Source organism: Narcine bancroftii, chromosome 5, assembly GCF_036971445.1.
Source record: "Narcine bancroftii isolate sNarBan1 chromosome 5, sNarBan1.hap1, whole genome shotgun sequence".
Lineage (NCBI taxonomy): Eukaryota > Metazoa > Chordata > Chondrichthyes > Torpediniformes > Narcinidae > Narcine > Narcine bancroftii.
In genome coordinates, this window is record NC_091473.1 from 100,563,923 (window position 1) to 100,589,651 (window position 25,729).

At 38.7% G+C, this 25,729-nt stretch overlaps 1 protein-coding gene across 9 annotated transcripts in view; it reads left to right on the forward strand.

Annotated features, from left to right (window-relative positions):
- fggy (FGGY carbohydrate kinase domain containing) overlaps nt 1-25,729 on the forward strand; it is a 347,777-nt gene that overhangs the window by 302,506 nt on the left and 19,542 nt on the right. The gene's annotated exons all lie outside the window — the stretch shown is intronic.

A 25,729-nucleotide genomic window follows, 5' to 3' on the forward strand; every position in this document is an offset into this window, starting at 1 on the left:
GAACGTAAAAAAGAAAAAGTGGAAGGTTCCTTGTAGATTGGGGGATTAAAAAAAGATTTATTGAAGAAGATTGATTCGTTGGAAAATCAAAACCAAAGGAAAAATGTGAAAATAGTTGGTCTTCCAGAGGACATTGAAGGTTTCGATCCTATAAAAAATTTTAAGCATTGGATCCCAGAGGTGCTGGGTAAAGAGCTTTTTCCTGAAGGCTTGGAATTGGATCGAGCTCATAGAGCTCTGAGAAGAAAACCACTTCCAGGACAAACACCGAGAGCAGTCTTGGTTTGTTATTTAAAATACCAAGACAGAGAAATGATCTTATGTATGGCGGTACAGAAAGTATGGCAGAATCAGTCTCCATTAATGGTTCAAAATAACAGAGTGGTTTTTTATGCTGATTTGAGCCAAGAGGTTATTAGAAGACAATGAGAGTTTAATATGGCCAAAGATGTTTTGTGGTGAAAAGACTACAAGTTTGATTTTCATTATCCTGCAATTTTGAAGGTTTTTTATGTAAATTTTCAATCTCAATTCTTTGAGAATGATCATGATGCTTTGGTTTTTGCTAATTCTTTGCTGGAACTGTGAAGAAATGGGCGTTCTCCTCCGTTGTCTCCTAAGAGGAGGGTAAATGGAAATGGAAATGGACATGGGTATAGAAAGAATGGAAAGTATGGAAAGAATGGAAAGAAAGAAGAGTTGACACAAAGTCTTCTTGATGTTGAAGATCCGGAGCAGTCATTGGGCTTGGAATCATTGGGCTGAATATATGGACTATATTTCAATGTGTTTAATTAAATTATTAATATGTATCTGGCTGGGGGGGGGGGGGGGGGGTGGATGACACTGAAAACTTTGATCGTCTCTGCCGCTAGTGAGTTTACCACACCCAGATTTTTAGGATATTACTACCTTTTGGTGTTTTTTTGGGTTTTTTTTATTTTATTTTTTGAGTGTTTTTTTTTTTGAAGAATTATAGAGGGGACCATTATTTTATAGTGTGTAAATATATTACCTGGAAGTTTCCTCTCGCTTCGTCTGACTGCAGTTTTCCAACATTGAACCTCTTTCTGGGGGCTTTATTGTTCCTGGGCTTTGGCTTGAAGTGAAGGTTGAGCTTGCAGCGAACCAGCCGGTGGTCAGTGTGGCATTCCGCGCTAGGCATGACCCTGGTGTGGAGCACATCTTGTTTGTCACTTTCTCGCACCAGGATGTAGTCCAGGAGGTGCCAGTGTTTGGATCGGGGATGCATCCAGGTGGTCTTAAGGCTGTCCCTCTGCTGAAAAAGGGTGTTTGTAATGACAAGCCGCTGTTCTGCGCAGAGCTCCAACAGGAGGCGCCCATTGTCGTTGCACTTGCCGACGCCATGCTTGCCCAGGATTCCTGGCCAGGTTTCTGAGTCTTTGCCGACACGAGCGTTGAAGTCGCCCAGGATGACAACCTTGTCGGCTGTAGGGGTACGTTGGATGAGGTTGCGCAGGTCGGTGTAGAACTTGTTCTTTTCTGCTGGTTCCGCCTGGAGGGTTGGAGCATAGACACTGATGAGGGTGATGTGACGCTTGTTTTGAAGTGGGAGTCGCATGGACATGATTCGGTCCGAGAGGCCTGTCGGAAGGTTTTCGAGTTTGGAGGCAATGAAGCTCTTGACCATGAAGCCTACACCAGATAGGCGTCGTTCATCCGAAGGCTTGCCAGACCAGTAGAGTGTGTAGCCCGCGCCGCGTTTCTAACTTCCAGGCAAACCTCAAAGCAAAGCTCGACGATGCAACCCGCCTCACGGACCCGTCCCCTGAAACCCTCTGGGATCAGTTGAAGACTACCATACTGCAATCCACTGAAGAGGTACTGGGCTTCTCCTCCAGGAAAAACAAGGACTGGTTTGACGAAAACAGCCAGGAAATCCAGGAGCTGCTGGCAAAGAAGCGAGCTGCCCACCAGGCTCACCTTACAAAGCCGTCCTGTCCAGAGAAAAAACAAGCCTTCCGTCGCGCATGCAGCCATCTTCAGCGCAAACTCCGGGAGATCCATAATGAGTGGTGGACTAGCCTCGCCAAACGAACACAGCTCAGCGCGGACATTGGCGACTTCAGGGGTTTCTACGAGGCTCTAAAGGCTGTGTACGGCCCCTCACCCCAAGTCCAAAGCCCGCTGCGCAGCTCAGACGGCAAAGTCCTCCTCAGCGACAAGATCTCCATCCTCAACCGATGGTCAGAACACTTCCAATCTCTTTTCAGTACCAACCGCTCAGTCCAAGATTCCGCCCTGCTCCAGCTCCCTCAACAGCCCCTAAGGCTAGAGCTGGATGAGGTTCCCACCCTGGATGAGACATATAAGGCAATCGAACAACTGAAAAGTGGCAAAGCAGCAGGTATGGATGGAATCCCCCCAGAAGTCTGGAAGGCTGGCGGCAAAACTCTGCATGCCAAACTGCATGAGTTTTTCAAGCTTTGTTGGGACCAAGGAAAACTGCCTCAGGATCTTCGTGATGCCACCATCATCACCCTGTACAAAAACAAAGGCGAGAAATCAGACTGCTCAAACTACAGGGGAATCACGTTGCTCTCCATTGCAGGCAAAATCTTCGCTAGGATTCTACTAAATAGAATAATACCTAGTGTCGCCGAGAATATTCTCCCAGAATCACAGTGCGGCTTTCGCGCAAACAGAGGAACCACTGACATGGTCTTTGCCCTCAGACAGCTCCAAGAAAAGTGCAGAGAACAAAACAAAGGACTCTACATCACCTTTGTTGACCTCACCAAAGCCTTCGACACCGTGAGCAGGAAAGGGCTTTGGCAAATACTAGAGCGCATCGGATGTCCCCCAAAGTTCCTCAACATGATTATCCAACTGCACGAAAACCAACAAGGTCGGGTCAGATACAGCAATGAGCTCTCTGAACCCTTCTCCATTAACAATGGCGTGAAGCAAGGCTGTGTTCTCGCACCAACCCTCTTTTCAATCTTCTTCAGCATGATGCTGAACCAAGCCATGAAAGACCCCAACAATGAAGACGCTGTTTACATCCGGTACCGCACGGATGGCAGTCTCTTCAATCTGAGGCGCCTGCAAGCTCACACCAAGACACAAGAGAAACTTGTCCGTGAACTACTCTTTGCAGATGATGCCGCTTTAGTTGCCCATTCAGAGCCAGCTCTTCAGCGCTTGACGTCCTGCTTTGCGGAAACTGCCAAAATGTTTGGCCTGGAAGTCAGCCTGAAGAAAACTGAGGTACTCCATCAGCCAGCTCCCCACCATGACTACCAGCCCCCCCACATCTCCATCGGGCACACAAAACTCAAAACGGTCAACCAGTTTACCTATCTCGGCTGCACCATTTCATCAGATGCAAGGATCGACAATGAGATAGACAACAGACTCGCCAAGGCAAATAGCGCCTTTGGAAGACTACACAAAAGAGTCTGGAAAAACAACCAACTGAAAAACCTCACAAAGATAAGCGTATACAGAGCCGTTGTCATACCCACACTCCTGTTCGGCTCCGAATCATGGGTCCTCTACCGGCACCACCTACGGCTCCTAGAACGCTTCCACCAGCGTTGTCTCCGCTCCATCCTCAACATCCATTGGAGCGCTCACACCCCTAACGTCGAGGTACTCGAGATGGCAGAGGTCGACAGCATCGAGTCCACGCTGCTGAAGATCCAGCTGCGCTGGATGGGTCACGTCTCCAGAATGGAGGACCATCGCCTTCCCAAGATCGTATTATATGGCGAGCTCTCCACTGGCCACCGTGACAGAGGTGCAGCAAAGAAAAGGTACAAGGACTGCCTAAAGAAATCTCTTGGTGCCTGCCACATTGACCACCGCCAGTGGGCTGATAACGCCTCAAACCGTGCATCTTGGCGCCTCACAGTTTGGCGGGCAGCAGCCTCCTTTGAAGAAGACCGCAGAGCCCACCTCACTGACAAAAGGCAAAGGAGGAAAAACCCAACACCCAACCCCAACCAACCAATTTTCCCTTGCAACCGCTGCAATCGTGTCTGCCTGTCCCGCATCGGACTGGTCAGCCACAAACGAGCCTGCAGCTGACGTGGACTTTTTACCCCCTCCATAAATCTTCGTCCGCGAAGCCAAGCCAAAGAAGAAGAAATTGATAAAACCAGAATTTGTTACTTTTGTAAAAGAGCATATCTCTTTATTTTTGAGTGAGAATGTTAATTCTGTGGATAGTTATTTTGTAATATGGGATGCTTTAAAAGCTTATTTGAGGGGGCAGATTATTAGTCATTCTACGAAAGTTTAGAGTTAGAAAATAAGATTCCTGAGTTAGAGAAAGATTTTCAGAAAGGTGTAACAGAAGATTTAAAAAAGTCACATTAGCGAGGTTGAAACGACATTATAATACTTTACAAACTTATCAGTTTGAACGCTTAATTAATCTATTTAAACAACATTATTATGAGTTGGGGAAAAGAGTTCATAAGGTACTTGTTTGGCAATTGAAAGCTGAAAAGACATCTCAGACTATTAATGCTGTTAAGAAGAATTCAAAAGTTACATAAACCTCAGGAAATTAATGACCAGTTTTATTAATTTTATCTAAAATTATATACTTCTGAGGGGAAACAGGTTAGTGGTTCTATTGACTCTTATTTATCTAAATTAAAGTTACCGGTATTAGATAGAAATGATGTTCAGGAATTGGAATCTCCATTTACAGATTTTGAAATTAAGGAAGCTATTCAGGAAATGCCTAATGGAAAGTCCCCAGGGAATGATGGATTCTCTGTGGAATTTTATAAACTTTTTTTATGATGATTTCTCTAATGTATTTGGAGAAGTGTTGAATCAAATTACTGAAGATCAGAAGTCACCAGAATCATGTTCAAGTGTTTTAATAACTGTCATTCCAAAAAAAAATAGAGATCCATTAAAAGTATCTTCATATAGACCTATTTCTTTATTAAATGTAGATTATAAAATTATAGCGAAAGTATTAGCTAATAGACTTGCTAAATATTTACCCAAATTGATACGTATTGATCAAACAGGTTTTATTAAGAATAGAAATGCATCAGACAATATATTTCGATTAATTACGTTGGTCAATGCATATCGAAAGCAACCTAATGGTGGTTGCATTAGATGCAGAAAAAGCTTTTGATAGGGTTAAGTTGGATTTTTTATTTAAAGTGTTAGAGAAATTTAAATTCGGCCCTTTTTTTATTGGTTAGGTTAAGGCTTTATATACGAACCCGATTGCTAGGGTGGTGACAAATGGACAGATTTCTTTACCATTTAAATTGACTCGTTCAACTCAACAGGGCTGCCCATTGTCACCAGCCTTATTTGCATTGGTTATTGAACCGTTAACTCAGGCTATTAGACAAAATGAAGAAATTAGAGGGATGAGGGTTAAGAATGAAGAATAAAAAAATAACTTATTTGCGGACGATGTGTTGGTATACTTGACGGAACCGGAACAGTCGTTGAAACAATTGCAAGAGTGTTTGTTGAAATTTGGAGAATTATCGGGATATAAAGTTAATTGGGATAAAAGTGAAATTTTACCAGTTGGAGTGGGAGATTATTCTGAATTTAAAACTATTACAAAATTAAGGTGGACAAGTAAAATTAAATATTTAGGTGTGTTTATGGATACTAATTAAGACGGATTCAAGCAGATTTGATTAAGTGGAAAGATCTTCCATTAACTTTGATTGGTCGGGTTAATTGTATTAAAATGAATATTTTTCCTCAAATTCAATATTTATTTCAGTCAATACCTTGTTTACTTTCTAAGGGCTTTTTTCAAGATTTGAATAAAGCAGTGCGAGAGTTTTTATGGAAAGGTAAATTAGCTCAAGTGGCATTGCATAGACTTACATGGAAGTATGCATTGGGCGGACTACAATTACCATATTTTCAAAACTATTATGAAGCGGCCCAGTTGAAGTTTGTTAGTAGATTGAGGGATTTAGATCAGCCTCCTAGCTGGGCTAAAGTAGAGATGGCGTGTATTTCTAGGGTTGACATACATGAATTTATACTTTGTTGGAATTTGATTTTGTTACAGCAATATTATATGCCAATATTGAAACATTTCTTAAAGATTTGGATTAAAAAAAACAGGGTGTTAGGGTCAAAAGATAAATTATCAATTTTAACTCCATTGTATAATAATCGGCTTATTTCTTTTTCAATGTTTATTTCAATGTTTAATAATCATTTAAAGATTTGGGATTCTAAAGGTATAAAGTCAATACAAGATTGTTTTGTAGAGGGGCAACTTCTTTAAAAAAAAATAAAGAAAATAATTTATATACTTTTATTTATCATCTATTAATATTGATAGTTATTCTGGTATTAGAAACCTATTCTGAGTTTACGATGCCTGATTCCGAAGGCTGAACCTTCCCCTCAATAGTCACCTTACAGGTGCACACCAGAGCTCTCAATCCCCAACTCTAAACCCTCCCCTTGGCAGTTGGTCTACTGCATACTGAAGCTCCCAACACCGACTCCAAACCCTCTCCTCGGCCTACCTGAACTGTGGTGCATAATTTGCTCTCTACTACAGTGCCCCTCTGAGGTCCTCACCCTAGGTGACTGCCACGTTGGCCCTGGTAGTTCCCATTATTCCACCTCTGATTTTAGTTTCTCCTTCTCAAACTGCAGGGCAAATTCGATCATGTTATGATCACTGCCTTCTAAGGGATCTTTTACCTTCAGCTCCCTTATCAACTCTGGTTCATTACACAATACCCAATCCAGATTTTCCATTTCCCTGGCCGGTTCAGCAACAAGCTGTTCCAAGAAGCCATTCTGAAGGCATTCGATTAATTCCTTCTTTTGCGATCCAGTACCAACCTCGTTTTCCCTATCAACCTGCATATTGAAATCCTCCATGACTATTGAAACATTGCCTTTTTTTAATACCTTCTTTATGATATTTAGTTTAAGTTGTGCACCTTGCTTCAGATGGAGAGAAACACACTATCAAGACTTATGTATCCTCCTTATGTGTTTCATTGAAGATTGCTTAAAGCGCAACGTTTTTAACTTAAAGCAAAATGGATTGCCTCAGTATTATTGTCCTCTGAAGATCAATAATCATTAAAAACAAACAGAGAAAGTGACTGTCGTACAAAGTTAATGTTCTTAGTAACACTGTGCCATATATTGGAGTTCCTTTTCATATTTAAATCCATTACCCAAGGATTATTTGTGCTATATTGCCACCTGCTGTTCAACACTTAAAATTTCTCTTTTAGTTTGTAGGAACAAGTGCTGGAATGACTGAGTTTATTTAACCAGGTCCAGATATACATAGAATCTGTGCAGCAACTATATTAGATGGAATATAACCAATTTAATAAGCACTGGGTGGTTTATTTTATCATCTTGGTGCATAACCAAGAAACTAAATAAGGAGAATTAAAAACATCTGTTGATTGATGGCCTGAAACTCTCAAAGGTGGGTGGAGGTCATCTTAAATAATTTTGCACATTTCTGAAGAAATATTGAAAAGAAAGCATCCATAGTTTCTGACACAATTCTGAAGACCTTGATAAGCAAGACAGAGAGAAAAAGCAGTTTTCTCACTTAGGGCCAGGAGATCAAGCAGTAGTGAGTTAAACATAAAATGTCAAACACAAGTCACAAGTAAATGAACACCGTGCCTAAGCAGTTTGAAGACCTCACATGATTATTGCCCCCATTGAACACAAAATGGCCCTTTATTGTATCATGAAGGACTTAGGTCACAACTCCTACCCAAATGTTGGGAACATACCAATCTCCTCTTTCTGCAATGTTAGCGATCAGCCTGATATTCAAGGAGCAAATCCTTTCCAGTTCTTGTACATTTTCAAATGTTGCTGGGCAGCTGCAGGCAACCTAATTATAGTTTATGGATTCCTGCAATACAGGTAGACCCCAACTTACAATAGGGGTTCCGTTCTGGGACTCACATCATTAGTTGAAATTGTCGCAAGTTGAAGAAATACCATATTCCATCATTTTTTTTAAATTTAAACACTGAAAATCTTTAATACAACATAATTTAAACTGAAAAAACATTACTGCAATGCACACTACCTTCTTTAAAAATTTATTTAGACGCTAGAAATCTTTATTATAATACAATTTGCTGCAATGCAAATTTGGCACAACAAGAATTTTAAGCAATGCGACGTGAATTTTACGTGACTGATGCGATGTGACTGAATTTATGCAACGCAAATTTTTACATGACGCGACGCAAATTTTATATGTCTGGTTTGCTGTACAGTACTCTTGTGCTATGCTGCAATTGTCCAGCATCATGAGAGAGTAGCGTCATTGTATCACTGTGCCATGCATTGCAAGTGTGGGGAAACATTGCAACATGAAGCTGAAAGTACCAGATTGTGACTATTGTAATTTAGAAATATCACAAACTGGGTCGTCACAAGTTGGGGTCTATCTGAATTGGGGAAATCCCAATTAAAAAGTAATTGATTCACTTTTCCAGTACACAGATCTTTGTTATGCAGTAGAATGATGCAAATTGAGAGATGTTGCAGATGGTCCCATAACAGCCTGATAGGCTCTAGGATCACGAAATTAAATGTTAGTATTGATGGCAATGTGATTGCAACTTGTGGAAAATCTCAGTGAAAACCTTCTTGAAGGAGGAGTCTCTGTGCATTGTACCTCACTAGGCTAAATGTGGAACTACTCCATACATGACTTTATTCCATTGTTGAAGCTCCTTCTTCCTGTTCATGCAGGTTGTCCAAGCCTGTAGACCTTCTCCTCTTTCATGTGCTATTCACCCAAGTCCTCTTGTCAGGCAATAACACTTTCTCAAACCTTCAGCAACTCTGAGGTTATCCACACAGAGAACATAGGAATAGGCCCTTCAATCACAATGTCTGTGCAAACTACAATACTAAATCCTGTCTAATTGCATATAGTCTATATCCCTCCAATCCCTGCCAGTTCACATGCCTGTCTAAATGCTTCTTAAGCACTGCTGATGTATCTGCTTTCAACACCTTTCTTTGCACATCTCCATTGTGCCCCTTCTCACCTTGAAACTATGCTATTCAGTACTTGACATGTCTACTCTGGTCAAAAGACACTGCCTTCTCAATTAGAAGTATGTAATTTTAAATACAGTACTTCTATCTGATCATTCCTCAGCCTTCCACCTCCAGAGTTTGTCCAACCTTCCTTTATTTCTCATATTTTCTGATCAAGGCAACATCTTGATGAACCTCTTTTGTTCCTACGCTAAAGCCTCCATGTTCTTCAATGTGATGGAATCATGTGACCAGAACTACACAGGGTTTTTCAAATGTGGCCTCACCCAAGTTTTATAACTTCAAATTGGACCAATTCTTCACAATCTCTACCTCTGACAATGAGTAGTCAACAACATTGCAATTATTTTCCGTAAAAATCAGGATTTAATTAGCAAATAGTTATTGCACAAGGATCAACTTTTACACTCTTTACACAAAGTTTTCATGGACATGATAGGGTAGATGCAGAGTTGTTTGCCTTAATTTGGTTGTCCAGAGGAGTTGGTCATACACTCAGAATAAGGAATCAGACACAAAGTTGGAGAAGAAATATCTTCCCAAGACTCTAGCAAATCTTTGAAATTCTCAATCTTAGAGGGCTGTTTTGTCACAGTCCCAGAATCAATTTAAGATAGAATGTGAGAAATAAATATGGGAGTAAACCATTCCTTGTAACTACTTCACTATTCAATAGTGGCTAATCCTTTACCTCAACATTACTTTCCTGTAATAACTTGATATCACTTGATTACCTAAATATCCAGAAACCTATTAATTTCTGTCTTGAGTATACTGAAGGGTTCTGTTTTTGAATTCTCAGATGTTCTTGATCTGCAAAGAATTTTTAGTACAACTCCTATATCTGAAATCGGATTCTACAAAATCCTCAGTTATCTGAATTTTTAAAAAAATTTCAGATAAAGGAGGATATCCAAATTCCTACTTTATCCAAAATTTTTTCAGAGTCAAACTGACTGGGGACATCAGGCTTCTGACAGCAGCAGTGGACTGCGGGCTCCCACGCAGAAAGTGGGACCATCGGGCTCCCAGCACAAGCTGGGCCTCGGCGGTGTGGGGGGGGGGGAATGGGAGGAGGGGTGCGGGTGTGGGTGTCAGTGATTGGCAGTGACCAGCATTTTTTTTGGTGAGAACAAAATATTATTTTAATGCTTAAAAAGCCTTACCTTATTTGTTGTTTTAACACTGTTAGAAATGATTTGTCGTTGCTACTAGGCCGTTTTTTTTTAAATGACCAGTTCTCTGAAAAAAACATTTATCTGAAATGGGCCCAGTCCCGACCATTTCGCATAAATGGAGTTGTACTGTCTATTTTTTTTTAAATAATTTAATTCATATCCAATTGCAGCCAGGCACTACTCCACCTTCTGACATCTTTATGTATTGAGCAGAGAATGTGCACAGTGATGTGGGGAAGAAAAAGGAAAATAACACATGGAAGTTTGCTGTCATTTTCTGCCACATATTAGACATAAACATGAAGAATTCAGCCAGGTCAGGTAGGTCTTCCCTTCCTGGCTTCTCAGATGAGTCGAGATGAGCCAGATTTAGAAACCAGTCTAAGTAAAAGTTTTTCTCTGAAATAACAGGGACAGAAAATGGGTTTATAGTTATTGGGTGTTTACCACTGTTCATCTGGTCATGAGCATGTTAAGAGTAGTTCAACTATTTCTCCAGCCTAACTATGAGTTGTTTAAAATAATTGAATTTGGTTCAAAATATTTGATGGTGGTCCTGAGTGTTGTATCCCCCACACCACCTGCAGATTTATATTAGCCATCTCTAAAGTGGAAAGGATCACAAAAATCAAGGTAATTAAATTCCTCTGAACAAAAAACCAATGGTTGAATCAAACACAAATCCCTCCAGCTTAAAGCACACCATGTAAATGCAAAATATCTCAATAAACCTCAAAGTTATCCTTGAGGTAGATGAATCGCCCTGACCTCCTCCTCAGGTTTCATTATGTTAGCTGTACTACATGGAGATTTGGGGGGGGGGGGTAGGAGGGCTGCAAATGCAATGCATCTCTCCCTAAAACAGCCTGTTTGTCCATAATGAAATTCTGTCTCATTAAGTTAACCAGGTTACATTGCTGAGTAGAAGCTAAATCCTTACAGATCCAGAAGTCTACAACCATACTACCACTAGGCATTTTTAATGATTCTGACACAAGTCAAAACACCATTTCTCTGGCTGAAAGCATTGTACAAAGCACTTCCATTACTTAGTTTGAAAATTGACATTACTTGGTTTGAAAATTGACATTAGAAGAAAGATATTGTGGGTTAATACTTTCGAGGGCTCCATTTTTGGGTCAAGAATTAAGCAAATTTCAGGAATCACTGAACCATTAGTTCAGTCTTCATATCTTTTAAGGTTTTATTGTGTCTCTTTTTCATAATTACACGGACCTCCACTGTCCTACTTTCTATGAGTGCACACTTTCTGTCGGGCAAATTTGTGGATGACGCAGAACAGCACTCTAACATGGAAAATTCATTGTGGTTGGTTTTGTAGAGCTAGCGACTCGTCTACCAATTTTTTCTGCTTTAGTACCTCTGAACCTTCAGTGATCTTGACAATAATTGACAAAGTACGGCTCTCAGTCCAGCTGGCAGCAATTGTTATTGCAGGTTTCTGCACAGAATTCAAATGGTCTTCCTGTTAAAGGAGAACCTCTGGCTTCACTACCCAAGATGAACTGAGGGTATTGACATTGGGCACATCTTCCTCACTTGCATCCTATCTGGTGCAGACCCTGCAGAATACCCTTTAAACACTGTATCATTGCTTTAACAATCCACTCCTGGTCCTTGCTACCAGGTTAAACACTAAGTGAGACTTCAAATAGCCTGAATTGCATCTGGGGCACTCAGAAAAGCAATGTAAACTGCAGGCCCAAGACTGAGGTGCTGGTAATGTATGAGATATTTGGCTGTTAATAGTTTAACCTAAATGCAAACTTTTTTTGGGTTCTGAGCCTTCAGGGAAAACTGTATATTACAAAATTATACTCTTTTTATCCCGTTGTGAAGAGTTCAGCAATGTGGTGGCTTGCAGAGAGAAGCCCATGCTTGAGCTTGCTCTGGGAGCCATTTTGTTTCTAGCATTTAGCAAGTTGGTTTCTGTCACTGTTTACCCCACTATTGCTAATGCCAACCAGTTAATTCTTCATCTGTGAATTAAGGCTAGCAAAAACTGCTCATTGTAAGCTCTTCGGGAATTTAATGCAGAATTATATTCTTCCAAATCAATTTTGATTTTGTCCCTCATATCTACTAATCGTAAATTAAGGAACTTTATATAACAAAGTTAAACAGGGAAGTTTGCAGACTCTGATAGAAGGGCACTATACAAAAATGGTGGAGAAACTCAGCAGATCATGCAACATCTATTAGAAGGCACAGGTATACAAAATATATTTTTTTTTATTTGTGTAGGGCAAGGTTCTCATTTATGTAGGGCAAAAATCAGCAGCTGCTTTAAGGAAAAACAAGTTATAATATTTAATTGAACCCAATCCATGCCTATACTTCAAAGTAATTAATACTCAAGGATTACAGTGACTGAAGCATTGATTATTTTCTTTATAGCTTATGATTTAAATTGATGCTACACTGCTAACAACATCTCTATTTTATTGATACCAATGTAATGGAAGAATAATTTACCAAGCTCCCCCAACAACTTGTTATGAGCAGAGATGCCTCCGTAATTTCAGGATTTTGGTGCCTTATACATTTAATTGTGGTTAATTGCATTTCCAAGTACTCAGTCTTTCCTTCCTTAATGCTGCAGTCCACATTCCCCTTATCTCTCCCAACTAACTTCAGATCTTTTCTGAATGTGGGAGTATGTGTCAAAGAACTATGACAACAGTCTTATTATAAATCTTCCAATTTAGCAGCCATCCAGATTCTCAGATATATCAGTTAAGAAGTGGGAAATAGAATAAGAAATAAGATTATTCTAATGGGGCGTTGACAATAGATATGCTGGATCCTTCTTGTCAATTCTGGGCTCCTCAATTGCTGATACAAAAGTGTTTGTCCCTGTTTCTCACACCGATGAGAACCCATGTCACAAATTAAAATGTGGTTGCTCTCATATTTGATCTGTTCATCGTATCACTTCTTGGCACTTTTCAGTATAAAGGATAACTCCAAATCTCATTCAAACAGACTGGTTTCAAGACCACAAAGTAAAATGGCAATCATAATTTTCTATGAGTTTCTGCCACAAAAAAAAGTTCTCATCTATGGGTTTATCGTTGTTTTGTCCTTGCAAAGGAGAATGGGCTAAGAGAAGTTAATAATGGTTCTGTTAAAAACAGTTTTAGCCCCAGTATGTGAAAATATATTCTCAGAAAAAAATTAAAAGCAATACTTCTTAGTACGTTTCATCAGTGAGTAGACATTCTCCTGTAATTCATGCTTCTGTCTCAGTGACCACCAATAAAAATGATTAAACCTGATTCACTGTTTTATGATCAATTTCTAGGCATAAGCATCACATTTTATCATATTGCAAATAGGACATTAAAGCATCATATAGCCTTTCAGCCCACAATGTTGTGCTGACCTACTTCACAACAATCCAATTTTCCCCACCTCACAACTACTGAGTCTATAGATTCCGGTTACATGTTTCAGATAAGTTGAAATCAAGAGATTATTCTTTGTCTAGATGATTCAAAATTGTCCTTACCCATAAGAACCTTTGAGGGAGACAAGATGAAACAGAGGGTTGAAATTTACAATATACAGCTAGATGGAATAGTTGAGTCAAGGGTCACATTTTCTAAAAAATACTAATTGTGTAAGACTTCAACTGGAAAGCATCAAGAATGGTGAAGAATGATTCATTGGTTATGGCGGCTTGTATAAAAGCAAGGACAAGAGGAACCCAGCACTTCTGGGGGGAAAGGAGAAGAGTGAGACTAGAAGAACAAGAAGTGGAATGGGTGTCCTGCCAATAGTTGAGGAAAAAGGCAGAAAAAGGGGAAGCTCTGATATGGAACACTAACATTGAGAACAAATGGAACATAGATGAGGGACACTGGGACAATGGAAGTGAATCCTTACCAAAAGTAAGTCTAGTCAAGGTTGCTTCACAAGGTAGTAGGTTGTAGTGAATATTATAGTTTATTTCTCACATTTGAGATAGAGAAGTCAGGGAAGGAAAGTGACAGAGTTAGAAGGGTGAACATTTGCAACACAGTTGCTGAAATTTTTCCTGTTCTGGAAAAGAACTGGAATCATCAGGCACACTGAGAAAAGAAATGAAGGGAGTTGACTTAAAATGAGCTGGAAATTTGAAAATGTTAAATAATCTGAAGTAATTACAGAATATGTTGGAGTACTTCGACATTTGTTTCCGATCTCTAGGATCAGTAAGATCTGACTTGTTTCCTTGATTACAATTCTAATAGTATAACTCCTGTCTCTCTCACCCACAAGAGGGGATTCACCACGTCAACGTGTAGGGGAGCAAGAAGTGCACCTGCCCCCACTTGTTTTAACAATTACTTTCCAATCACTTCATACACTCTTACCTCTCACGACACATCTAAGAGAAGAAGTATAGGCATCATGAAATTTTACTTTAACAATATGCTGGTAGGTCCTAGCATAACACTAGAAAACTCTAGGAAGTAGTACATAATTTTAATTGAAAATTAAATGTTGTTAGCTTCCTTAATCGTGCCAGATATCTTCAAAACAAGTTGTCATGTATGCTATTCCTGAATTAGTATCTATTTAAATTCATATGGTATTTAAAGAAAAACTACAGTAACAGATTTAGCAAATACATTTTGGGCTGGGCTAAAAAGACAAGTGAAAGGTAATGTCTGCTTCTGAGGTGATTTCTTGAAAAAGGAAATGCTCATCTTGTGTTGATATTTTGGGGGAAAAAAATGTATTTTAGTACACCATTCACTAAACAAAAACTGTAATATGAAAAGACAAAATTTCTAGCAGTGGCCACCCAGATTTCTGATGTGCATCTGCATTCTGTACTGCAAGTACAAATTTTCAATTCAAAGGAATTTTTACTAGAAATCAGCTGGCTCGTAGAAAACAGATAAAATGCCATATAGCTTTCATTGCCATTGAATTTCAGTCTTTGAAGAGTCATCTTTGTTTTCGCTGCTGAAGAATGAGAGAATCGTTTTACCTATGCATCAGAATGAATAATTAATATTTTCAAGTTGAATGGAAGTATTCAAATAACCCTTCAAATCAATGTTCTTCTCTTAACTGCTTTAAAGAATGCATCACAAATTATGATGAACTATACAAGTTAACCTCAGGCCACAATACATTCTTTGAGAATAAGCTTGGTTAAATTAGATGGTATATTATGCAGTTTAATGGGCTTCAAAATACTGGCATGTATCATTTTTGTCATTGTTTTCATTTTCCCCAGACAGTTATTGAGATTGCTTGAGTTAAAGTAAAAGTAAAATGGCATTTTGATCTTTCCAAACCAATGGCATCTTTGTTCGAACACTGGCATTAGCAAGATTGCTTTGGAATACCATGCAACAAAGACACAGTCATCATGAATAGTTTCTGTTTGTACCAGTCTCTCTTTCTGTCATTAAGTAGTTTTGAAGTTTTATTTTCTTCTCAGAGTTTAACCTTGGATTATTGCCAGTAAAAAAAAAGCCATCTGAAATTTTTCTTTTCTTTCTTTTTCAAAATAATAACAGTAAACCTATGAGTGAAATACGGAATTATTTCAAACTAGAGCAAAAAGGGACTCTCAGAGAGTAATATGTTTACAATGGAAACACATATCAATGTGTGTCATTAAACAGTCTTTAAATCTTTTTGTGACTAAAAATTTTAGGAATTTACTTTCTCTTTTTGATAAAATAAACAATTAAAATATTTCAAATTATTTGCCCTTAATTTATACATTAAACTTTGCTGAGCAAAAGCTGTTGAGGAAAAAAAATCTTATATCCATGAATAAAAAGTACAAAATAGCCTGTTATTACAGAAAATGTATGTATTTCTTGATCAGGATTATAATTTTACTGTATCTGTTTCCCAGCAATTTATTTGTAATTATCTGATATAATTCCATGTGGTACCCCAAGCAGATTGTCCTAGGCTACAGTAAGATATTGATAAAATGAGTGAAGCAATAACACATGGAATTTAATCCTGATAAGGGTAAGGTGATGCATTTTGGGAGGACTCATAACAAAAGGACAGCATTAATAGTGAATATTGAGGAACAGGGGACCTTGGTGTACAAGTCCAATGATCCTTCAAGGTAGATAAGATGGTGAAAATGCCACATGGGACACTTCCCAATTTTTTTGGAATATTTTGGTTACGATTTCCCAAGCTCAAACAGTTATCAACATTATCAGTTTCAATGTTAACAGCATCAGCATTGTATAAAATTTATAAATGTAAATTGTAGTCAAAGTTTTCTGCAGAGTTCAAGCTCTTTCTGTTCCCTTTCCTCCCACACCCTAAACATTTACCACTTAACTAACTATAGTTACACATGACATTGAAGACCCTCACAACAATGGTGTGAAAAATATATCAGGGTTTTTGTGGGTTTGTCACGGCACGGCGGCCAGAGCTCAGGCTGCTTTCTTTTCTCGACTTTTCCTGGTTGGGATAGGATGGACTCCCTACCTCACCAATTGAGGAATAGACGGGAAAGGTAGGGTAGCGAGACACGATGGTCCACACTATAGTCATGTTCCTGTGGAATTTAAGTATGGTTGCCAATTTTTTTTTTTAAATGTCTCATACTTTCTTCTTAAGTTGTAAGTAATTTTAGGACTTCCAATATTGACCAAGGCCCTAAAATAAGAGCAGTGAGGTTATGGTACAACTTTATAAACCATTTTATAGGCCATGGCTAACTTGTTGCCACAGAAGGATGTGATTCTACTGGAGCAATTGCAGAGAAGATACATCAGTCCAGCTCAAAAACAGGGAGCAATCTCTTGTTCATGATTGGAAAACATTGTTAAATGCAAGGAAGACTAAAACCTGCAGGTCTACCAAGCCAGATCAGAAAGGTACTGTGCAAATACAACTTAATAAAATTAGCTACTCCAACACCAATCTGAAGCCTTCTACAAAATCTCAGCAAAAAGGTCATCGGAAATGGTGTACAAATAGGTAGAAGTGCAGTAAGCGAGCTGAAATTTGTGTAAGACTCAAAGCGAATCCATCCAACTTCATGCTCCAAATAATTTTACTTGCAAATGTGTGATCTCTAGAAAGTAAACTGGATTACCCGTGACTGCATCTGAACCAGAGGGAAACGAAGGACTGCTGTAGTCTGGTAATTACATAAACATAGCTCAAGGATTCCACTTCAGATTCAGCCATCTATTTAGAAGACTTTATCTCCTTATGGGTAAACAGAAATGCTTCTGGTAAGATCCACAGAGGGGTGTTGTGCTTAGATATCAGCAATGATTGGTGTACAAATATCTCTATAGTAAAGCTCCACTGCTCATCAGATAGTTTTCATTGGTGAAGTGTAGACCCTTCTACTTACACAGGGCATTCACAGATACTCTATGTTCCTCCTTCTGCAAATAATGGGGAGGCATTGGCAGAGCTTTACAAGGCCATCCGTGAAGCCCAAGCAACTAACCCTGATGTCTGTATGATTGTCAGTGACTTCAATCACGTCAACTTAAAAACAGCTCTGCTGAAGTTCCAACCACATGTCAAGAGGAGAGAATAACATTGATCTGATTTACACAAACGTCCCTGGAGTTTACAAGGGTGTCCTTCACCCCCACCTTGGATATTCAGAACCACAAATACATCTTGTTAATCCCTGCCTCTAGACCTCTGGTAAAGCAAGTTAAACCAGTTCACAGGTAGATCAAGACTTGGCCAGAGGAGGCCAATGAAATACTTCTTGGAAACTACAAACTGGTGTAAATTCAGGAAGACTGTCTCCTACAACATTCATATCAATGAGTGACTTGCTACATATGCAAGTGTATTGAGGATGTCCCTGTGATCAAAAACTACACAGCCAGGACATACCAAAAACCACGTCTAGATGCAAAGGTTCCTGCATTACTCAGAGTTTGTGATGCTGCTTTCAGGTCGAGAGACAAGATGACATTAAAATCAGCAAGGGGTGAATGCTACTGTGCATTCAGGAAGGCAAAGGATGAGTATCGCACAGAGAATCCACAGACACCTGTGTGACACCAGCAGCACGAGGTGCATGTGGCAGGGTATTCAAACCATAACTAACTACAAGTCAACCTTGCAGGTCAGTGACAATAATACCTAACTTCCTAACAGGGTGAATACCTTTGACACGTGGTTTGATGAGATAAACAAGGCCACATCAAAGAAAGCTTCCTCTCCCATGAAGAACAGGCACCCTGCATAGTTGCAGCTGAGGTGAGGAATATTCAGGGTGAACCCACACAAAGCGGCAGATCCAGATAACATAAGTGCTTAAGATTTTTGCGGCCCAGCTGACAGAGGTCATAACACGTATTTACATCTCATTGCAACAGTTCACTGTCCCTGCAGGATTCACGGCAATCACCCAAGAAAGCGACAGTAACCGGACAAAATGACTACTGCCCAGTGACACTGACATAGAACAGTAAAGGACAGTATAGAGCCTTCAGGCCTCGATGTTGTACCGACCCATATATTTCTTCCTAAAAAAAAGTACTAAACCCTCCCTACCCCATAATCCTCTACTTTTCTTTCATCCATGTATCTAAGAGTTTCTTAAATGCCTTCCACCATCATCCCCAGCAGGGCATTCCAGGCACCCTCAACTTGGTGTTTAAAAAAAACTAACCCTTGATGTCTCCCCTGAACTTCCATCCCTTAACTTTGTATATTTGCCATTCTCCAATCCTCCCGCACCTCCACTGCAGCCAAAGGAGGATTCAAAGATCATAGCTACTGCCCCAGCTATCTCTTCTCTCACTTCCCACAGCAGCCTGGGGTATATTGCATCTGGCCCTAGAGATTTAACGATCTTGATGTTTTTAAGAATATCCAACACTTTCACTTCCTTAATCCCCACATTGTCCAACACACAGGCCTGTTCAATTTTGACCTCACCATAATCAAGATCCTTTTCTCTTGTGAATACTGATGCAAAGTATTCATTTAAGACCTCCCCAACCTCCTCTGCCTCCAGGCACATGTTGCTGCCCTTATCCTTTAATGGCCCCACCTTCATTCTAGTCATCCTTCTGTTCTTCACTTTGGGGTTCTCCTTGTCCTTTCTTAAGCTCCTTCCTGGCTAGCATATACTTCTCATGAGCCCTTCCTGTTTCCTGTATCCAACGTATGGTTCCTTCTTTCACTTGACTAGTTGCCTAACTCATTTCATCAACCATTGTTCCCTTTTCCTACCATCTTTTCCTTGTCCTAGTGGAACAAACCTATCTTGAACCCTGCACAAGTGGTCCCTAAACTTCCACCACATTACTTCTGTGCATTCACCCTTAAACATTTGTTTCCCATTTATTCTTTCTAGTTCCTGCCTCATCCCATCATAATTAGCCCTTCCCCAGTTTGACTGTTGATATCCTTTTCTGTAGCTATGTTGAAGGTAAGGGAGTTGTGGTCACTCTCAGCAAGATGTTCCCTCATCGAGAGGTCCACCACCTGACCAGGTTCATTCCCCAGAACCATATCTAGTCAACCGATCTACAATCATGAAATGTTTTCATGGTAGATGATGGAATGGAACAAAGCGCACCTTCCAGCAACATTGGACCCTCTCTAGTTTACCTACGTTCCAAACTGGTCCACTGATATTGCAATAGTCTTGGCCCTCCACTCTATCCTGACCACGTAAAGAACAATGCATCATATGCCAGGCTATTGTTTATTGACTTCACCTCAATGTTTAACACTGCCATACCTCAGATACTAATGGATAAACTGTCCTTGCTGGGCCCCAGCACTTCTCTCTGCATCTGGATTCCAACATCGACAAAAAGACCACAGTCTGTTCAGGTTGGTAGCAAAACCTCAAGCCCCATCACACTGAGCACTGGCAGTGTGTGCTCTGCCTGTTACTGTCCACGCTGCTGACTCGCGACTATACTACGAGATTCAGTTCGAACAGAATTATCGTATTTGCCGACGGTACAATGGTAGTTGGCTTCATCAGCAACGATGATAAGTTGTATTACATAGAGGAGGTTGAAAGGCTGATAAAATGGAGAGAGAACAACAATCCGAGTTTGAATGTGGACAAGCCAAAGGAGATGATCGTAGACTTCAAGAGGATGAAGGCTGACCTTTCTCCGCTACACATCAATAGTTCTGTGGTGGAGAGCACCAAGTTCCTTGGCATGCACATGAATGACAACCTTTACTAGATTCACAACACCTCCTCATTAGTCAGAAAAGTTCAGCAGCGGCTTTACATCCTCAGGAGACTGAGGAGGGCAAGGCTACCAGCCTCAATCTTTGCAACTTTTCAAAAGGAACACAGTCGAGAGTGTTCTGCCTGGTTGCATCATTGTGTGGTATGGTAGCTGCAAAGCATCAGATCAGAAGTCTATTCACAGGATCATTAAAACTGCCAGAGGGTTATGTGAATCTCCCTTCTATTGAGGACATTTACTGGGAGTGCTGTCCCAATTGGGCTCACAGAATTATAGAAGACCCTTTCCATTCAGCGCACAGTTTCTTTAATCGGCTGCAAACAAGGAGGATGTGCAGTAGCATCAAAACCAGGACTGCCAGGCTGGATAATAACTTCTTTCCATTGGTTGTGTGAATGCTGAACAGGGCAGTACATTTGTGTAGCTGTTTGTACAACCTATTACAATGCTAGTGACCTGGGTTCGAATCCAGCACTGTTTGTAAGGAGTGTGTGTCTGCATGGGTTTCTTCCAAGTGCTCTGGTTTCCTCCCACTCTCCAAAAACATATGGGATTTGTAGGTTAATTGATGTATTTAGGGGCACATGCTCGTGTGACGGAAGGACCTTTTATGGTGGCGTATGACCCAATTTAACAATTTATCTTGTAACTGTGCAAATCATCCCAAATATTTATATATATTTATCTGATCATTTTGTTGTGTGTGTGTGTGTGTGTGTGTGTGTGTGTGTGTGTGTGTGTGTGTGTGTGTGTGTGTGTGTGTGTGTGTGTGTGTGTGTGTGTGTGTGTGTGTGTGTGCACCATGGTCTGGAGAGAAGCTGTTTGTTAGGTTGTACATGTACAGGTCAATAAACTTGAGCTTGCACCTCAGTTGCTAACCCACTGTGTGCAGTAAAAAGGACCATCTTGCTCAATTTTTCACCAAAATCAGATCTTTACTACAATCTGGAATAGGAGAATGGCAAAGCCCACATTAGTTCTGCTCAGATGACCACTTTGATGGAGCAGTTTATGGAAGGCAGCTGATAGTTGTGTACCTCTAAATATTTGGTACATTATTCAAGCTGCTGAAAAGCAAGATGCCAAAATTCATAAAATCAAGGAGCCATAGAGTTATACAGCATGGAAAAAAGACCTTCAGCCCAACTGGTTCAAACCTATTAAGCTAGTCTTATATGCCTGTGTTTGGCACACACCCTGCTAAATATTGTTTACCCATGTACATGTCTAAACATCTTTTGAAAGTTAGCACATCTCTGTGCTTCTACCACTTCCTTTGGCAGCTCATTCCATATAATCCACCTCTATCCTCTGAGAAGTGCCACTCAGATCCTTTCCTGCTTATCTCAAATATATGAATTCTAGTTTTAGATTACCCTGCCCTAGGAAAAAGGCTATGCCTATTTCTTTCATCTGTGCCTCTCTTGATAATCCTTTATAAGGATGCTCTAAGATTCCTCTGCTCCAGGGAGAAACATCCCAGCGTATAGAGACTTTCCTTGCACAGGGCTTTGCATAGAACCTGGAATCCTTCCATCCCACCATGAAGGGGTAGTCATTTGAACGATTGTAGACAATGCAATGCTTCATGGCTGATCTTTCAGTTTCCATTGGAGCACAATCAGAAACCTCTGAGTGTGGCATTTATAGGAGCTTTATAGATTTCATAGCTCAATAGACTGACGATTACCAGGTTATAATGAATTTTAAAAAATATTTTATTTAAATTTTTTTTAAACCATATTCATGTTGATTATAATAAATTCATATGCAGAAAATATAGAAGTAAAAATTCCCCCAAACCTCCCTCCCCTCTAATATCCACCCTCCACTCAAGAAAGAATGAAGAAAGGAGATCATCATGTACAAATATTCAACTATTGGACTGTGAAAACAAAGACGCCACACCGGAACGGATTGAGAGATCAAATCTTCAAACCAAGAATTTTTAAATATGGGTTCTACACTTTTACAAAAAAAATTATATTTATCCCTCAAATTATATATAGAAAGGATTTCTATATAAAGTCTTAATCCAATTAATAAATATTGACCCAAATTGAAATTTTTCCAAAACCTTAAATAAATAATTCCATTCCAATCTATCAAAAGCCTTTTCGGCATCTGATGATAAAATGAAAGCTAAATCTGACTTTTTCTGAGAGATACAAATTAAACTAATTAATTTAGTGATATTATCAGCAGAATATCCCTTTTTAATAAATCCCTATTGATCTAAATGAACCAATTCAGGTAAATATACATTCAATCTATTAGACAAAACTTTAGCTACAATCTCAACATTTAATAATGATAGAGGTCTACAAGACTGGTTTTAATAAATCTTTATCTTTCTTAGGTATTACTGTTATTATGGCATTTGAAAAGGATTCTGGTAATGAGCAAGTTTGAGTTGCTTGTTTTATTACATCCATTAATAAAGACATTAATAAATCTTTAAGCTTTTAAAATAAAATTCACCCATATTTTGCATAGAATTTAAAGCCTTAACTTCTTTCAACACAAACGGAGGATCTAAATCATTACAAGCTTGAAAATTTAAAGCTGGAAGTTGAAGCATCTGTAATAATGCATAAATTTTCCATTCATCATCTACTGGCTGAGATGTATATACTTAATGTAATACTCTTTAAAAGAATCATTTATATCTTGCAATTTATAAGTAATATGTGAATTCTTTTTAGCAGCATTAATAGTTCTTGATGCTTGTTCCATTTTCAATTGCCAAGCTAATACCTTATGTGCTCTTTCTTCTGATTCATATTTCTTTTTAGTTCTATGAATTAATTTCTCCATCCTAAATGTCTGTTTTAAATTATAATCCATTTTTAATTTATTAATTCCAACCTTTTTTTCCTCAGACAAATCTTTTTGCATTTTTTCCAAAAATTGCTATTTTTTCTCTAATTTATCCACGTCTAAAATATTTTTTCTTAATATTAGTTGAATAACTTATTATTTGACCTCTTAAATAGGCTTTTAATGCATCCCATGAAACAAATTTATTATCAACTGAATTAGTATTTATGTCTAAATATATTTATATTTGATTCCTCATAAAATTACAAAATTCTACATTTTTTAATAAAGAGTTAAATCTCCATCTATAAATTGAATCAGTTTTATCAGAACTTAATTATGATATCAATAATGGTGAATGATCTGATACAAATCTAGATTTATATTGTGCGTATTCAATTCTTCCTTGCAAATGAGCTGAAATTTAAAAAAATCAAAGTGACGTGAATAAAATGAATAATCTCTTTCCCTGGGATTCAAATTTCTCCTAATATCTACCAGATTCAATTCTTTCATTAATAATAAAAACAAAAACTGCTAAAAGAATTTTGATGTTAAAGACTTAAAATTTTATCTAAAATTAGATCTAAGCGCGAATTAAAATCTCCATCAATTAATATATTTCCATTTGTTTCTACCAAATTAAAGAAAGCATCTTGGATAAATTCTCATCATCTGTATTAGGTGCGTAAACATTCATAGAAGTCCAAGATTCTGAATAAATTTGACAATTCACCAAAACAAATCTTCCCACAGGGTCAAAAACCATTGATTCTAATTTAAATGGTAACTTTTTATTAACTAAAATAGCCATTCCTCTGTCTTTGGAATTAAAAGACGAGGCTATAACTTGACCAACCCCTTCTCTTGTTTACTTTTGATGTTCTTTCTCAGTCAAATGAGTCTCCTGCAGAAAAGCAATATCTACTTTCAACTTTTTAATATGAGCTAAAACTCTCTTCCTTTTAATTGGATTATTGAGCCAGTTCACATTAAACGTTATATAATTCAAACTATGTACCGCCATAATATAATTTCAAAAATACTTGACTCCAATTTCCATCCTGGCATGTCTCGGTTCCACAGCCAATCTTAAAAGCATTCAACATCTCCAAAAGGTAGAAAGTAAGAAACCCCAACAATAAAATTTAAAAAAACACAAAAGTTCTGATTAGATCAATAGACAATTACGAGTGGCACAAGGTCTCTGAAGAAAAAGCAGAAAAAAAGACCCTCCTCCCCCCCAAGACAGAATATCAAAAATTGTATCAATCAGTCCATATGGTATAGTAAGCTTCTTCAAGGTCTCTTTTAACTTGATTGTCATCAATTTTGACTTGAATTTCCGTCGGCTTTTGACTCTCTGTTAAAATTTCTTCTTTCCATTTTTCTTGACTCATTTTCATTTGCTGAAATGCATAACTTTGCCTCCATTTTGCTTATTGTTAGGTAATTAATTAGCAAATTCCAAAACTTCGGATTCATTAGCAAAAAAATTGCTCTTGGTATTCTGCATAAAAGACTTCAAGAAATGTTGGATATTGAAAAGCAAATTTATATCCCTTCTTCCATAAAACTGACTTTGCTGGATTAAATGCTTTTCTTCTTTTAATGACAGCATTACTCAAATCCACATAAAAGAATACTCTATTATTCCGAATTATTAAGGGACTTTGTTGTTCCCTGGCTTCTTGAACTGCCATCTTCAAAATCATTTCTCTATCTTGATAACATAAACATTTAATCAGAATAGAGCGTGGTGGTTGTCCTGGATATGGTTATTTTTCAAAGAGCTCTATGTGCTCTATCAAATTCCAATCCATTTGGAAAATTTTTAGGTCCCAAAATTTCAGGCAGCCAATTTTGAAAAAAAATTGCACACTAGATTAGTACCCTTAAAATCTTCAGTAGACTAACAATTTTGACATGATTTCTTCAACTCTGATTTTCCAACATGTCAACTTTTTGCAATAAATCCTTTTTCTGAATTTCCCAGGCTGTAAAATAATCTGTATCTTTACATTCTTCTTCTTCCATATGACTGTAATGGAAGATTTAAACCATGTTTTTTACTTTTACAGCCTTTGCTTCTGCAAGGCTGAGAACCTGCTTGTTTTTAGAATCAGCAGACATAAGCTAAATTCCACCCAGGGGCCAGAGATGCAGTTATCTGAAGAAAGGACATCTGTGTACCAAGAACATTTAATCTTCCTGCTTGTTTTGGTCACAGACTGTCAGGGGCCTAGTCTTGACGCAAAATAAACCATTGTATTCAAAGTGATAAGCTGAAAATTACGTTATTCAATAGAAGCCTAGCATGCTAGCTTGCTCACTTATCTTTCTTTTTGTGCTGGGAATAGGTGCTTGGGTAAGCAGTTTTTGGGTAATATAAGCCATGGTCCCGCTGCTGAAGTTTGAGACTCTCCGAGAGGTGGCAACATCTCTCAGCAAGAAGAAGAACTTCTAGAG